We start from the raw sequence: 15,217 nt of genomic DNA, 5'->3' as shown, positions 1-15,217 counted from the left end.
AGAGTAATTATCTGACTAAATATCCATTATCTGTCACAAGCTTAACAAGTTCATGGAGATTTAAAGAACATAACTAAGTTATCATTGAAGTTTTGTATAGATAAACTCAGTCAATATTTTTACCTTCTGTCCTTGTACCTCTAGTAAATCCTCAGTTCCCTTTTTATAAACTTTGATTAATTGTTTTACAATCTCTTGGAATGTGTTCTAAGTTGTAAATGCCCTGTTTCTATCTCTGAAGCAATTAACTCATGACACTTAAAGATTGGCAGAGGTCTCATTGCAGTTTTAACATCAGAAAGGATTCAGTAGGAGTCCTATTATAAAGGATCTTAATAATTACTAATATAATTTTAGGAATTCTTACTGTTATTAAGAATTAATAAATCATCTATTTGCCAGGTGGTGGTGGCGCATGCCTTTAATCCCAGCACTTGGGAGGCAGAGGCAGGCGGATTTCTGAGTTCGAGGCCAGCTTGGCCTACAGAGTGAGTTCCAGGACAGCCAGGGCTATACAGAGAAACCCTGTCTCAAAAAAAAAAAAAAAGAAAAGAAAAAGAAATCATCTATTTATCTATATAACACCACTACAAGATAGCATATCTCCACTATTCTAGAGAAATCTGCTCAAAATGGTGGGCTAATACTTAGTGATATATATATATATATATATATATATATATATATATATATATATATGCTTGATATATATGCTTGTCAATAAGCTTTTTTAATATCAGAAATCTTTCTTAAAATGTAATCTTGGCCGTGCCTATAGAAGCAAATTTATCATAATTTTACAGTCCATGGCAGAACCATCTCAGCAAGATCATCTACTAGTTTTTTAGCTTTTTCTAGATGGCTCCTGGCATGTACGGTGAGTCAGATCCTGATTGTAAGATACTTATCTCCCTAAGTATCAAAGATGCTATATTTCAGGGAACTGCCTTTAGTGACCTTGGGCATAATTTTCACTAAAAAAAAAAAAAAATGTCTACTTCTCTGAATATGCTCGAGTCAAAGGATTATTGCAGTGAGTGATTTTCTTGAAAGCTTGTTGAAGACACCCAGGTCTCAGTTAAAAGCTGTTGCTATGGTCATGACAAGAAATTGCAGAAGTGCTTGCTCTGCCCTTGCCATATGGGAAAGAGTGTGTCAAGCTTGCAGTTTTATCCTCGGTTTTAACTCTATAATTGTGAAAACAATAAAGCTGGAATGGAATGAGAGCCACAGGGGTGTTTTCTCCTCCATGTCAGTCCTGGGATCATTCCTGAAGAGAAAAGAAATTAAGCTGTAGATGAGAGAAAAGCCTGGGCTTTGAAGACTCACCTCTGCTGACAATGCCAGGTGAAATATTCCAATGGAATTCTCTAAAGAAGAGGACAAAGACCTTTTAGAAATCATAAAGACTCCCTTTGAGTCAATAGCACTAGACTCTGCTCTTCCCATCCTGTACAGACTGAGTACCTTCTTCTTTAAGGAATCCTATAAAGATCCTACAAAACTGATTTAACTTTTCCAAGATCTCAGAATTGTGTACTGCTAAGAGAGTGAATACGGATATTTAACTGGTGGTTCTACCTAGGTTAATTCAGGAGACCGTTTTCCTAGATCTCTCATGATCCTCAGTTATCAGCCAAGGTCAAATCTCACACTGTATGAAGGATGCTAGCCTATCAATATTACTGTGAATTAGCAAAAGCTTCTTTCCTTTCCATTTCACATGGGTCTTTTTTTTTTCTTTTCCAGATACTTTGTTAATAGATTGCCTTAAGCTAGCTTCTAATCCACTGTTTTACCAGGAGGATTTACTAGCTAGGTTCTTGTATAAGTCTCCTCTCTGCAAATGGGAGCCCAGTTTCACAGGGTTTAGGCAGGCTTTGTTGGCCAGTCTTAAGGAAATCTCCCCGCAGCTGATGGTTCTGCATTAACAACCAACCATTGCTTAGTCTGAGATTTTCCTCGGCTGCTATAATGTGAACAGTTTTTTCATTTAAATGTAGATTAGATATAATGAGCTCAGAGACACTCATTTACCCTCCCACAGGCTATCCCACTTCTACTCTTAAGTGTTTATCCTCCCTACCCAACAGCACTTGGATGTTAAGCTACTTAATAAGAAGCTTCAGGTCTGCAGTCAAATGGTTCCAATTACTTGGAATGTGGCCTGAGCATGATATGGGGAATTGCTAATCACCCCTTGATCATCTTTAGGGCTTACGAAAACTTATAAACCTTGAGATAGTCAAAGATAAAACAGAGAAGAAAGGTATGACTTTTCTTTAGTGTTGGCCATACTACTTCAGAGCTTTGATGGCCTATGGGCACAAGCCACAAAATTCTCATAGTTTCTAATAATCTAGTCCAAACAGGTTCTGGATGTCCAGTTGAGTTGTCTCCTGTCTTTCACCCTGAGTATGTAGGAGTGGTATCTGGGGTGGGATATGCATAAGATAAGCTTTCTGTTTCACATTGGGCACCACCTTGGAAATTTTAGGGGAAACAAATGCTATACTATCATTCAATACTAGAAACCCCACTTCCACAATCTCTCTTTAAGCTTCAGGGAGGAGTCAGGAGCTAAGGCACAGATGCATGCACGTTAGACTCCAGCATCAGGACTTTAAAAATGTATCTTGCAATCACTCCATATAATACCACAGTTCCTCCTTCCAGGCTCTTCAAGTTGGTTGGTCACACATTAGTTGAATACCTTCATGGAGGCTGGACCTTTTACGTCAATTGGAAGAGTATTTAAATGAATGAAGATTAAAGTATTTGGATCTGGATAATGCTCACACATCAGGACTCCATACAGTTACTTCACTTTTATCCTGAATGTTCTTGAAATATGCATATTATTAGTTAGCAGATTCTGTTATTAGTAAATGTCTAGGAATCAATTTTAAGTAAATGATAGATAACAACTGTCTTAAATGATGATATTATTATTAATGTTTTTAGTTCCTTGTAGACCTTTGCCTGCTATACACAAAGCATAATATCTTTCTCTGCACACATTAATATGGATGGAAGGGCCACAAGCAACTCAGAGAGCTCCTTCATTTAGAAGTGCAACCTTGAATCATAAAATCTACCTTGAGGTATACACAAACGCGCGCACACACACACACACACACACACACACACACACGATGCATTTTGTAGTAAGTGCTTATTTTAGGATCAGTTGTTATTTCAATAGATGGTAACAAAAATTGCTTTATTCTTTTAGTCACCTTATGTGCTTCCTTTAATAAGGCTATCAGAGTTAATAAAAACTTAAAAGTACCTCATGGCTTTATTTACTATCCCACCCTCACCTATCATTTTCCTTAACAGTATACTTTTTAAAATGTGATTAAACAGTTAGAATAAATGGCAATAATACTTAATATGAATCTATGGTTGTCAGTATCAAGTGAATTATATTTGTCATATGATAGCATATAATGTATAGAATTGTAAAGAGGCAGACTAGAAAAGTTTCTACTTAGTTGCTAAGAATGTCTTATTTCTCTCTTTGTTGTAAGAGTTGTATATTTTCTTTAGGAAATATCTTAACAACAATTCTAAGAAGTTAAGCAGTTATTACTAAGCTTATTATTCTTAAAATTTTTATGTATATGGGTGTTTTACATGCATGTATACCTGTGCACCATGTGGATATAATGCCCATGAAGGCCAGATAGGTTATCAGATCTTCTCTAATTGTAGTACAAATGTTGTGAGCTTTCATGTTGGCGCTCGGAATTGAACCCAGGCTCTCTGAAAGAGCAAGTGGTCTGAAATCTTGAGTCAGCTCTCACACACGTTATTTCAGAAAGCAATAACTTCTTTTGTTAATTTTTTTTACAAGCATTTAAAAGCCATGTAGAGTGGCTACCGAGAAGGCTCAAATCTGAAAAGAGAGATGAGAACAATTGCCCAGGAGCCTCTAAAGGGAAGAAAATGGAGTCAAGTTGGCAGCGTTGGAAAGAAACATAGTCAGCTACGTTTCTCCTTTGGGGATGTCGGGTGACATGTCTTCTCACAGCAGGTCATGGAACTGAACAGAGGTGGAGCAGAAAAGTCTACCTGGAGAGATCATTTCCTTTACAGATCTAGAAGCCATACTTTAAAGCATTGACATTTTGCTGTTTTAAGAAATAAAATTCCCAGTCGTTCAATTTTACCAGTGAAGACTTAAGAACTAGATGCTGAGGTGAAAACCTGCTAGCTCAGAGAAGCAGCAAAAGCAATGCCCTTCTTACTCAACCAATGTTCCAGAAGGAAAAAGCTCTTGCTTCTTCTCCATGCTATCTTAAATACCCTTCAACTCAAAGACCCTCCTTTCTGTTTATTTATGTTCACGCTCTGTAGTTGGTTGCTTGCTCTTGACTTGGGATTGACTTTATTTAACTCTTGGATTAAAGGTATGTGCTAGGGCTCAGGCACATCACAAGTACTTGTTAACCATAAACAAAAAAAATTTTTTTTTCCAGTAAATAACACAATCTTGTGGTTCACAGTGTGATCAAATGTCCTGCAACAACATTTAGTTTCCAGTCACCAAGAATACAACAAGAACATTGGTCTGAATGAGGAAAAATACTATATACTTCTACATCACTGCTCAGGGGTGTGGAATATGAGAGGTTACTGATTTAAAACCTTGCAGCAAGTATATGGGCTGCAACGTCATTGTCCATTCATTACTTGATGAACATCTCAACTACTTTTGTTTCCTAATATTGTGAGTAGTAAGGCACTGGACATGGAGAAGCATACATCTCCTGTAATTGGATGTAGAGAACCTTGGGTTTATATGCCAGAAAGTGGTAAATGTAGACCAGATGTATGATTTATTCTTAGCTTTTTGGGAATACTTCACACTGATTTTCATAGAGGCTGCACCAGTTTGTACTTTCACTAACAGTGAGTAAATGTTTCTCTTTTCCTACACTCACGCCAGCATTTGTAAGGTTTTGGTTTTTAATCTTAATCATACTAACTGGAGTAAAGTGAAATCAAAACATAGTTTTAATTTTCATTCACCTTATGTCAAGATGTTGAACATCTAAAAACGTTTCTTAGCCACTTGTATTTCTTCTTTTGAGAACTATGTTTAGGTCCCTGGCTCAGTTTTTAATTAGATACTTTATTATCTTGGTATTTGGTTTTCAACTATTTGTATACTCTAGAAATAGCCCTTGATGCTGCTTAACATTTGTAAACTTGACATAAATTAGAGGCATCTTGGAAGATGGAACCTCAAATGAGGAACCTGTCTTGACCAGATTGGGTTGTGGGCCTGTTTGTGGTGCATTTTCTTGATCAATGGTTGATGTAGTTGAGTCCACCCACTGTAGGCAGGTGGTCCTAGTTTGTATAACCAGCATGAGTAAACTGTAGAAGGCAAGGCAGGACATAGCATTCTTCCACAGTCTCTGCTTCTGTTCTTGCCTAATGTTTCTGCCTTTACTTGCCTCTGTGATGAACTGTGTCCTGGGAATTATGTGATAAAATAAACATTTGGCTTCCCAAGTTGCTTTTCATCGTGGTGTTTATCATAACAACAAAAAACAAACTAGGATATCTTTGATCATATATAAAACTAGTAAATACTTTTCCCTTAGCTATAGGCTCTGGTATCATTTTCTCTACAGAAGTCTTTTACTCTCACACGATCTATTTGCAAAATATCTGTTTAATTTCTGCAATACTGAAGTCAGATTAAAGTCTTTGTATCTGTCAGTTGAAGCATATTTCTTACTTTCTTCTGTTATAGATTCAGTGAACTGGGTCTTTTGTTGAGGGCTTAGATCCATTAACATTGGGTTTTGTGCAGGGTAAAGCATTAATTTCACTTTTCTAAATCCAGATATCTAGTTCTTCCAACACCATTTGCTGATGCTATCTTTTCTCCAATGTGTATTTTTGAGTTCTTCATCAAAAATCAGGTAGCTGTGTGATTTTGGGATTATATTTAGGTCCTTCATTCCATTCTTTTGATCAATGCTTCTACTGATACTATGGTTTTATTACTATTGCTCTGTAGTATGTCAGCTACGCCAGCATAGCTGACTGAGTTCCTTGGATCTGCGGAGGGCTGAGGGCGAGAGAAAGAAAGACAAGGAGTCATCTGTTAAAGACCAAATGCTCTATTTTCAACTGTATAGCTCCCTTTTATACTCTCCACAAAACAGGAACACAAACAGGAACAGGAATGAAAACAGGAACAAGGAGATACACTTGCCAGCCTTACCACCCAAGCTTCAATTTGTCTTTGAGCAGTCTTCTCAGGGAAATGCATAGACATGGGGGAACAGGCATAACAGCACAGGTGCAGAGGATGGTGACTCACAGTAGTATATAGCTTTTATTGCTCAGAGTTGTTTTTGATCTCATGAATCTTTTGTATGTGCATATGAATTATAAAAGTATGTTTGCATTTTCTGTGAATAACTATCTTGGAAATTTTACAGAGTTTCATTGATACTATAGATTATGTTTGATAAAGTGACCATTTTTATGATGTTAATTCTAACAATCTATGGGCATGGGGGTATCTTTCCATCTTCTGGTGTCCTCTTTAATTTCTTTCTTAAGTGTTTTAAAATCTTTATTGGACATAGCTTTTACTTCTTTGGTTAAGTTTATTCTCTATTTTAAGGCTATTGTAAATGAAATAGTTTCCATGTTTTTCTGTATATTGATTCTGTATATTTTCTGCATATTGATTCTATATAGGACATATATGAATGTATTTGTGTTAATTTTGTATCTTGCTACTTTCCTGAATGCATTCTGGTTTACAGTTTTCTGGTGGAGTCTTTTGAGTCTTTTACATATAGAATCATATCATCTGCAAATAAGGATTCTTTGACATCTTCCTCTCCTATTTATTGCCTGTTGTCTCTTTGCTTTATGCCTTTAGGTATAATGTCCAGAACTATATTGAACAGAAGTGGAGAGAGTAGACATCCTAGTGTTTTCAATGACTTTAGTAGAAATGCTTCAAAGTTTTCTCCATTTACCATGCTATTGGCTGTAGACTCATTCTCCAGGAATTTTTATCATGAAAGGCTATAAGATTTTGTCAAAGGGTTTTTTTTTTATGTAATGAGATCTTTCTACGTTTTCTGTCCTTGAGTTTATTTATGAGGGGGATTGCAACTTTTATTTAATTGAATGTAGCTAGAAACAGCATTCTAAATGAGGTAACCCAGATGCAGAAAGAAATGTTGATATTATCTCTCAAATGTGGATATTAGTCTTGACTCATTAGATATATGTTTAAATCGATGTGTCCATACAAGTCAGGAGACCAGAAAGGGGCCATGGGAGGATTTCAAGGAATCCAGGGAATAGAACACAGGTGGTATGAAGGGCAACATGGAATAAAGTAGTGGAGAAGGATATTTGTGATGGATGATTGAAGGGCAGAGTTGATGAAGGGTGATGGAGAACAATAACTAACACTCCCATATCAAAAGTTATTATGTTAGGAAGCTTCCTAAAATAAATATACAAAAATCATTTAAGTGACGCTACCCTGTTATAGGTGGGGACAATTCTCCCAAACCTATAGTCTGTCAAACATAAAGCTCAGTGTTCTAGGTGTGGTTTACCCTTTTCTATGTTGTTAGTGGAGTCCTGTAGGACCAAAAACAGAAAAGAGAGTGAGATGTAGGACCTTGAAAGGATGGTTTGGTCTCTGGTAGAGCACGGGCTTAGAGATGAAGACCCAACAGATGTCCATTGCCTGTGTAAGGATGGCACATATCTCGCCACGCCCCCAGATTCCAGACTCCTGATCCTAAGATTTCCATTTGATATGTGCTGTTCAATCATGTAGGACAAGCAGCCCTTCCCAGAGAGGTTAGAGTCAGCATCCACAGGTAGAGGGCATGACTACAGGCCTCAGCCCTAGAGAGATTTCCATATTAATGAGTTACTTAAAGGCCAGAGGGCATAGCTAATTAAGTTATTCCCTCCCAGATCCTTCTCCTCTTTCCTATTTAAGTCAGCTCCCCCAACCCGGGCTTAAAGGGGGGTGCACATCTAGACCATCTATCATCCGCTATGACAATAAAGCTTTTCGAATCCTGGACTTTCTCGTGTTATTGGGGCTTGCCATCATGGAAAGCTTCTCTGCATTTCTGCCGTGGGACCTGCAGAGTCCCATAGACTTACCCAAACATTTCAAACAATTGCTGTTGCTAGTAATTTCCCCTGCCTAGCCTTGCCCAGCCCAACACAGCAGGATGCCTATTTTACCTATGACAGATGGGTTTTAGGGGAAAATACAGGATCTTGGGGTCAGACAACAACATTTCCAGAATGAATTAATGAAGGAGAGGAATCCCACTCCAAATGTAGATGGCATCCCTTGACTGGCATCGAGGACTGAATAAAAAGGAGAAAGGTAGGTAAACACCATGCTTTAAATCTCTGTTTCCTGACTGCAGATGCAATATGGCCATCCTTCTCATGCTCTGACCACTGTGCCTTCCTCTCTGTGATGGATTTCATCCCTTCAAACTGAAGGCTCAAATAAATTCTTTTTCATTCACATTCCTTCTTGTTGGGTATTTAGTCATACAAATCAGAAAAGCAACTAATATAGTGTTTAAGGTCTTTATATAGCAGAGCTATGTAACTCTGGGTCTCCTGGCTTCTTAGCAAGAATATCTATGGCTTCATATTCACTAGAACATAATCTGTACTCTTCATAATGACTTTTCAGTCAGCTTTGACAGAAGGGTGTGAAAATAAGGGAACGAATTTTCATGGATGGTATGGTAGAGGGTAAAGCCCTGATCATGTCATTGTGCCATGGGACCAAGGATGAATATGGATGGCCACATTCTGCCTTCTTGTTTCTTCAGCACAAGGATCTAAGGCAAGGATATATTAAAGGATAAAGATAGAGATAGAGATAGATAGAGATAGAGATAGAGAGAGAGATAGAGAGAGATTGAGAGACTGAGAGAGAGAAAGGGAGAGAGAGAGAGAGAGAGAGAGAGAGAGAGAGAGAGAGAGATTTCACTCTTCCTGAGTGAAAGATTCTGAACTCTAATCACAGCAGGTTGCAGAAAAAACACAATGGCCTCATTAGAGATGGCTACATGTAAACTTCATGACAATCTAGGGACTTCACTTTAAGTTTACAAGAAGGACAGAATGGAGCTTGTGCCATCCCATCTTCTACATGGAAAAAACCCACATATCTGAGGGAACTGGGACTGTGTATACCCAGATTGGTTGGAGTATCCCTGAGTTGTGTGATACATAAACTCCAGCCTCCTCTCTAATCTTTATCACTTCCTAACCAAGAGAAATTTTCCAGAGGCAGGTGGATTTCTGAGTTCGAGACCACCCTGGTCTACAGAGTGAGTTCCAGGACACCCCAGGCTATACAGAGAAACCCTGTCTCAAAAAAAAAAAAAAAAAACAAAAAAAACCAAGAAAACAAAAAAAAGCCGGGCAGTTGTGGCACACACCTTTAATCCCAGTACTTGGGAGGCAGAGGCAGGTGGATTTCTGAGTTCGAGGCCAGCCTGGTCTACAGAGTGAGTGCCAGGACAGCCAGGACTACACAGAGAAACCCTGTCTCGAAAAAACTAAAAAAAAAAAAAAAAAAAAAAAAAAAAAAAGAAAGAAAGAAAGAAAGAAAGAAAGAAATCTTCCCTCCCTCTCACTCTACTGTCACCAATCCTATCTCTCTTGTGCAAAAGGAAGAACAAGGGAGCAGACATACAAGTCTGTGTGCTTCTCAGTTTTGCGACTGGTAGAGTAGCACAGGTACAGTCTTTATGTGTCATTAAATCACTCAGCTTTTGTACCTCAAGGGCTCCTGTTTTGTGGGAGAAAGAAAAAGGAGACAGAAGTTGTAAACTCAGCTGCTTTCTTTTCTTCAGACCTTTCTTCTCACTCTGAATCATTCCCATGTCTCCCATTCTGAAGAGTGCCTCCTTCACCCCCACATAGCGAGATCCTGTTCCTGAAGGCTTAAGATTCATTATAAGGATATTCCCTTGAGATAAAAGCCACTAAATGGAGGTGTGTATCTCACAGCCAGAGTACGTGCCTAGCATATTTCATGCCTGTCACTGACAAACTGTAACCTGGTTCTAGATAGTACAACAGTTCAATAGAGAAACTTACATTAAGATCATGGACCCCAAACTAGAGGGTGTGATCAGTTCTTCCAGAGAATGGGAAGATGAGAAACTGCTTTTTCTGAAGAGAAAAGTGGGTAAACAGGAAGGCCTGGGGCTTTTCCTGTTGCTTATGCAGCTCCTGGGTAGACAGTTGGTCTGTACCACTCTTAGACAATGATGGCATTCTGGATGATCATTCAGTGGCTGTCCTGCCTTATGCTAAAGACAGACTCACTTAGGAATACCATTTCTCACTCAAACCCCAAAAATTTTCAGTGATTTTCAACTGTATTTCTGAAAACTCTATTATGTATTTTTCAAGCGTCCAAACCTACCCTTCCCAGCGCATATATGCTGAGAGTGTTTTCACTTTTAGGAGCACTTTGGGGCTTCTGTCAGGGTTCTTCAAAGTACAGTGGCTGAAGACCATGTTGGAAATCTCTAGGGTTAAATTGCTTGAGCTTATCTGTTACAGTTTGTTTTCTCTTTGCTGGAGAAATTTTCAGATTTTAGGAGACTTACCTTCTTACGAGGCTTGTTTAAACATCTCAAACATGCCACTTTTCAAAGAGATTCTTTGATTTTAGATGTGACTGTAAGTCTGTCTTACTCCATTTTTTTCCTTCCATAATAAATAGTTGTGGCTGGAAAGCTTATAAAGCAAGAAGGTTATTTTGGGTTTGGTGTCTGAGAGCAAGGTGCCAGTGGCTTCAGTTCTACTTTTGGTAATGGCCTTGTGGGGCTGCATGCATTGTAGGAAAGAGTAGCCTGTGGAAAAGAATAAAACAGGAAGATATACCCTTTATAACAAGCTACTTTGTGGACCATATTCCAATCGGATGAGAATGCTCACTTGGGGAGATGAAATGAATTCATTTGTGAGGCCTCCACCTTTATGATTCAAATTCCTTCGAAGAGTTTTCACCTCTCAGCACTGCCACACAGAGAAACAACCCTCAACATGAATGTGAAAATGAACAAATACACTCAAATACAACACTGACCAGGCTAGCTCCAAAATGCTATTACCTGTCCTGTGTCCATCTACCAAAGCCAGCATGTACTTCTGTTACTCCAAACTCTTTCAGATGTGAAGGTGAAAGTTAAAATCCCCCATGTCTCCTGCCACTGTAGATCTACCTCCCTGGAGTAATTGCCATGCTGACAGTCATAAGAAAGCTTGATGCCTTACTGAGATGAAGTCCTGATACACTAGACTTCCAGACAGAACTCCCATACCATAATCAGAGGCTGATTCTCCCCGACTACTGAACTATGCCTCCCGTACTGTTTTGTCCATTGTATGTGTGCAGGTATGCATGTATACACATGCATACATAGGTGTGTGTATGCAAGCGTGTGTGCATGCGCGTGAGCGTGTGGAAATTAGAGGACAACCAAGGTGCTATTTTTCAGGTGGTGTTCACTTTTGCTTTTTATATATTTAGATATTTTCAACAGGATCCCTCACTATTCTGGAACTCAATAATTAGATTATGCTGGCTGTCTAGCACACTCTAAGAATCCACTGGTTTCTCTCTCTCTGTCTCTGCTATTCCAAGAATGTAAAACTTTCCAAGTTCTTTTAAATATTTAATTGAAAAAAACAATTATATGATACATTCTTTTTTTTGAATTCTGAAAGAATATTTTATTTTTGTTTTTTGACACATTTATGCATGTATATAATATATTCTTATTACATTCTTGTCCATCTTATTCCTACTTCCCCCACCAGTTGCTACCAATCCCTTTCCAGGATTTATATATTTTTTGTTTTTTATTTTTATTTTTTATTTTTTTTACACTCTTTTGAAATTGTATTTTGTATACATAGACAGCACAATATGGGCCAATGACAAGATACACATTTTAGTCTGCCATCCTGTTCTTTTTTTTTTTTTTGAACATGAAATGCTTTTTTATAGCATGTTTTACAAGGGGAGGGGGTAAGAGGGGCCAGGTGGTGGAAAAGTACAAAATCTTCTTGGCCTGTGCCTTGAAACATGTCATGGTCTATACGGTACACTGCCTTATATGATATATTCTGATCATGGTTTTCCTTCCTCTGCTTACTTTAAGATCCTTCCAACATTCCTTCCCATGCAACTCCACACCCCTTTTATCTCTTTGTTTAGAAAGTAAATGAAAAGGCCAATAAACAAACAAACAAACTAACTAACTAACTAGATAACAAAAAGCAGAACAAAAACCAGAAGAAACACACACACACACCATAAAAACATGTCAGAAAACATAACATATAGGCAAAAGCATAGATGATATACTACATACTATATATTATGTACTATATAGTATGTGCCATATACTATTAACTAGTAATAAAGTATCAGTTATTGATGATTATATAATATAAGATTATATATTATAATTACTGATTATATAGTATAATTATTATGTATGCAAATTTCTATAAATGATCTCTTGGTTATGGTGATAGAAGCAAAGTCAACTGGTAGCCAGCTGTTCACAAAAACTCATGAAGAAGGAAAAAATCAATTTATTAGACACTTAGAAGAATAATAAAGTTTTGGACTCAACAGCATAAGTACCATCAATATTATGGTATACAATTACACTAACCTACTGTTAACCTTGAACCTGTTTAACAGATGCAATCTTTGTGGTATTGCCAAAATGATAATAGTTAGTTGTTATATCTGGTAAAGTGCTAAAAGTTATGGATTTTTATATCTCTACTTAAATATCCATACACAGATACACATTCTCCTGAATACATTTTGGCAAAATGCACTGACCGTAGTTTCTAAATATTCAGCCCATCAAGAACTACAAACTTTGTTTCTTTGCTAATGACTTAGTTAGGATTTTGCTGCTGTGAACAGACACTATGACCAAGGCAACTCTTATAAGGACAACATTTAACTGGGACTGGGTTACAGGTTCAGAGGTTCAGTCCGTTATCAGCAAGATAAGAGCATGCCAGTGTCCAGGCAGGCATGGTGCAGAAGGAGCTGAGAGTTCTACATCTTCATCTGAAGGCCTCTAGGAGAAGACTAGCTTCCAGGCAGCTAGGTCAAGGGTCTTAAAGCCCATGCCCATAAGGCCACACCTACTCCAACAAGTCCACACTTCCTAATAGTGCCACTCCCTGGGCCAACTATATTCAAACCACCACAGTTAATAATCACACCATCTTCAAGAAAAACAGATGAACTCTTAGAAACATCAAAGTGTAACTTGTATTTTGCACAATGTCAGTGGTTTCACCCTTGGGCAGAAAAGAAGTTGCTAACCACAACTTCCCCAGCTCTTCCAAAAATAAGGCTATAGCCCTTTCAAAGAAAACATTTACGATGTGCCTTTGGTACAAATAATTCCACGAAAGACCATGTACCTTGGAGGAACTTCTAAAGGTCTTATTTTCAAGAGCTGTGACATTCAATAGAGGAGTGGCTGATGGAATGAGAAATGTATCACCAGATCTTCAGAGAATTCAAATACTGTGAAGACAGGAGACTGAAAAACATCCATCGATGAAAGTTTTATTTGAACACAAAATGGGCCTTTAAAGCAACAGCAGAAGCTTCTAACATTATACAACTCAATAAAACAAAATAACAGCCATCTTTATAAATCAAATTATAAGCTATCTCCATAGCATCAAGTCCAACTTTATACTGCATGAGATGCACAGGCCAGAAGAGATCAAAATCATGTGCGGCTCTGGCAACAACTCTCTATTCCAGTAACTCAGAACTCTGAAGTGAATATTTATGTGGCAGATATTTTTCCTAAAACCCATTGTATCATGCAATAAATATTTGACTATACCATACAAACAAACAAACAAACAAACAAAAACCATGCAAGCCAAAGGACAGTGATTTAAAAAAAAAAATTCAAACAAAGCGATGTGGTAGAAGAAGTCTACAAAAATACCGTTCAGATTGTTTTGTTATTGGCCATATACTGCAGCCTCCCCTTAAGGGTAGTTAACATATCCAATGAATAAAACCCTATTGGAGAGAATTGATTTTTTCCTTTGCAAGTCATTGTCAATTGTAGGTGATTAGAGGTGTGAGCCCATATCCTTGTCCCCTTCTCTGCTCTAGAACCGATGTCTGGTTAGAACTTGTGCAGGACTTCCTTGTTTTTGCTGGCATCATCTATGTGAGTTCATATGTGCATCAGTACTTCTGTGTCTGGGAGATATTGTTTTCTTGACGTTATTCATCCCCAAAAGATAGCATTTACATATTTCTTGAACACAGAATTCAAGATGATGCCTACCTAGAGACTTCAGCTCAAGAATACCTCATGACTAGAGTTCACTGTACTGCAAGGTACTCTATGTGTTGCCAGAGGAGAAAGCTAACTATCAACCCAGCTCCAAACCCTAAAATCTACAATGGTGAACAGACTGCAAGGTGTAGAAATGCAACGGTGGCACAAATGTTATGGGATTAACCAACCACTATCTGACTAGATTTAAAGCCCACATCATGAGAGGGAATCCATGCCTTACAGTGCTTTCATATCTATGGATTTTAGACTGAATCTAGAGGGAACCAAATACTATTGTTCTTCCAAAATAACATAACAATAGCGATACAATGACTTTTATTGATGTTCTGCTCTACAAAAAGATCAGTGTCTTAATCATCCTTCTTCAGAGAAATTTTATTTTGCTGTAGATGGGAATTCTGTAGAGAGCTGAAACTGGGCAATCTGCAGAAAATGAGAGAGATATTTGAACACTCAATACTAGATGAAATATCTGTATCATAACCCCACCCCTGACTCCCAGAACTCAGGGAGTTATACAGAACGAGGTTTTGTGGGTTTTGTGGGGTTTATTTTATTTCTCTTTTTTTTATAACATGGATTCTGGGGATTGAACATAGGTCCTCCTTGGAAGACAAGCACTTTAGAAATTAAGCTACCTAAGTTTTTTACTCAGTACTTATTATTTACTTCTTTTAAGAAAAGATTTCGTTAAGTTGCCTATGCTGCATTTCACATTTTGGCCCTCCAGCCATAGTCCTCTGGGTAGTTGGATTATAGACCTGTGCTACACACCTGGG

Source organism: Grammomys surdaster, unplaced genomic scaffold (genome assembly GCF_004785775.1).
Source record: "Grammomys surdaster isolate TR1022 unplaced genomic scaffold, NIH_TR_1.0 64, whole genome shotgun sequence".
In the NCBI taxonomy this organism is placed as follows: domain Eukaryota; kingdom Metazoa; phylum Chordata; class Mammalia; order Rodentia; family Muridae; genus Grammomys; species Grammomys surdaster.
Note: the sequence above shows the minus strand (reverse complement) of the source record.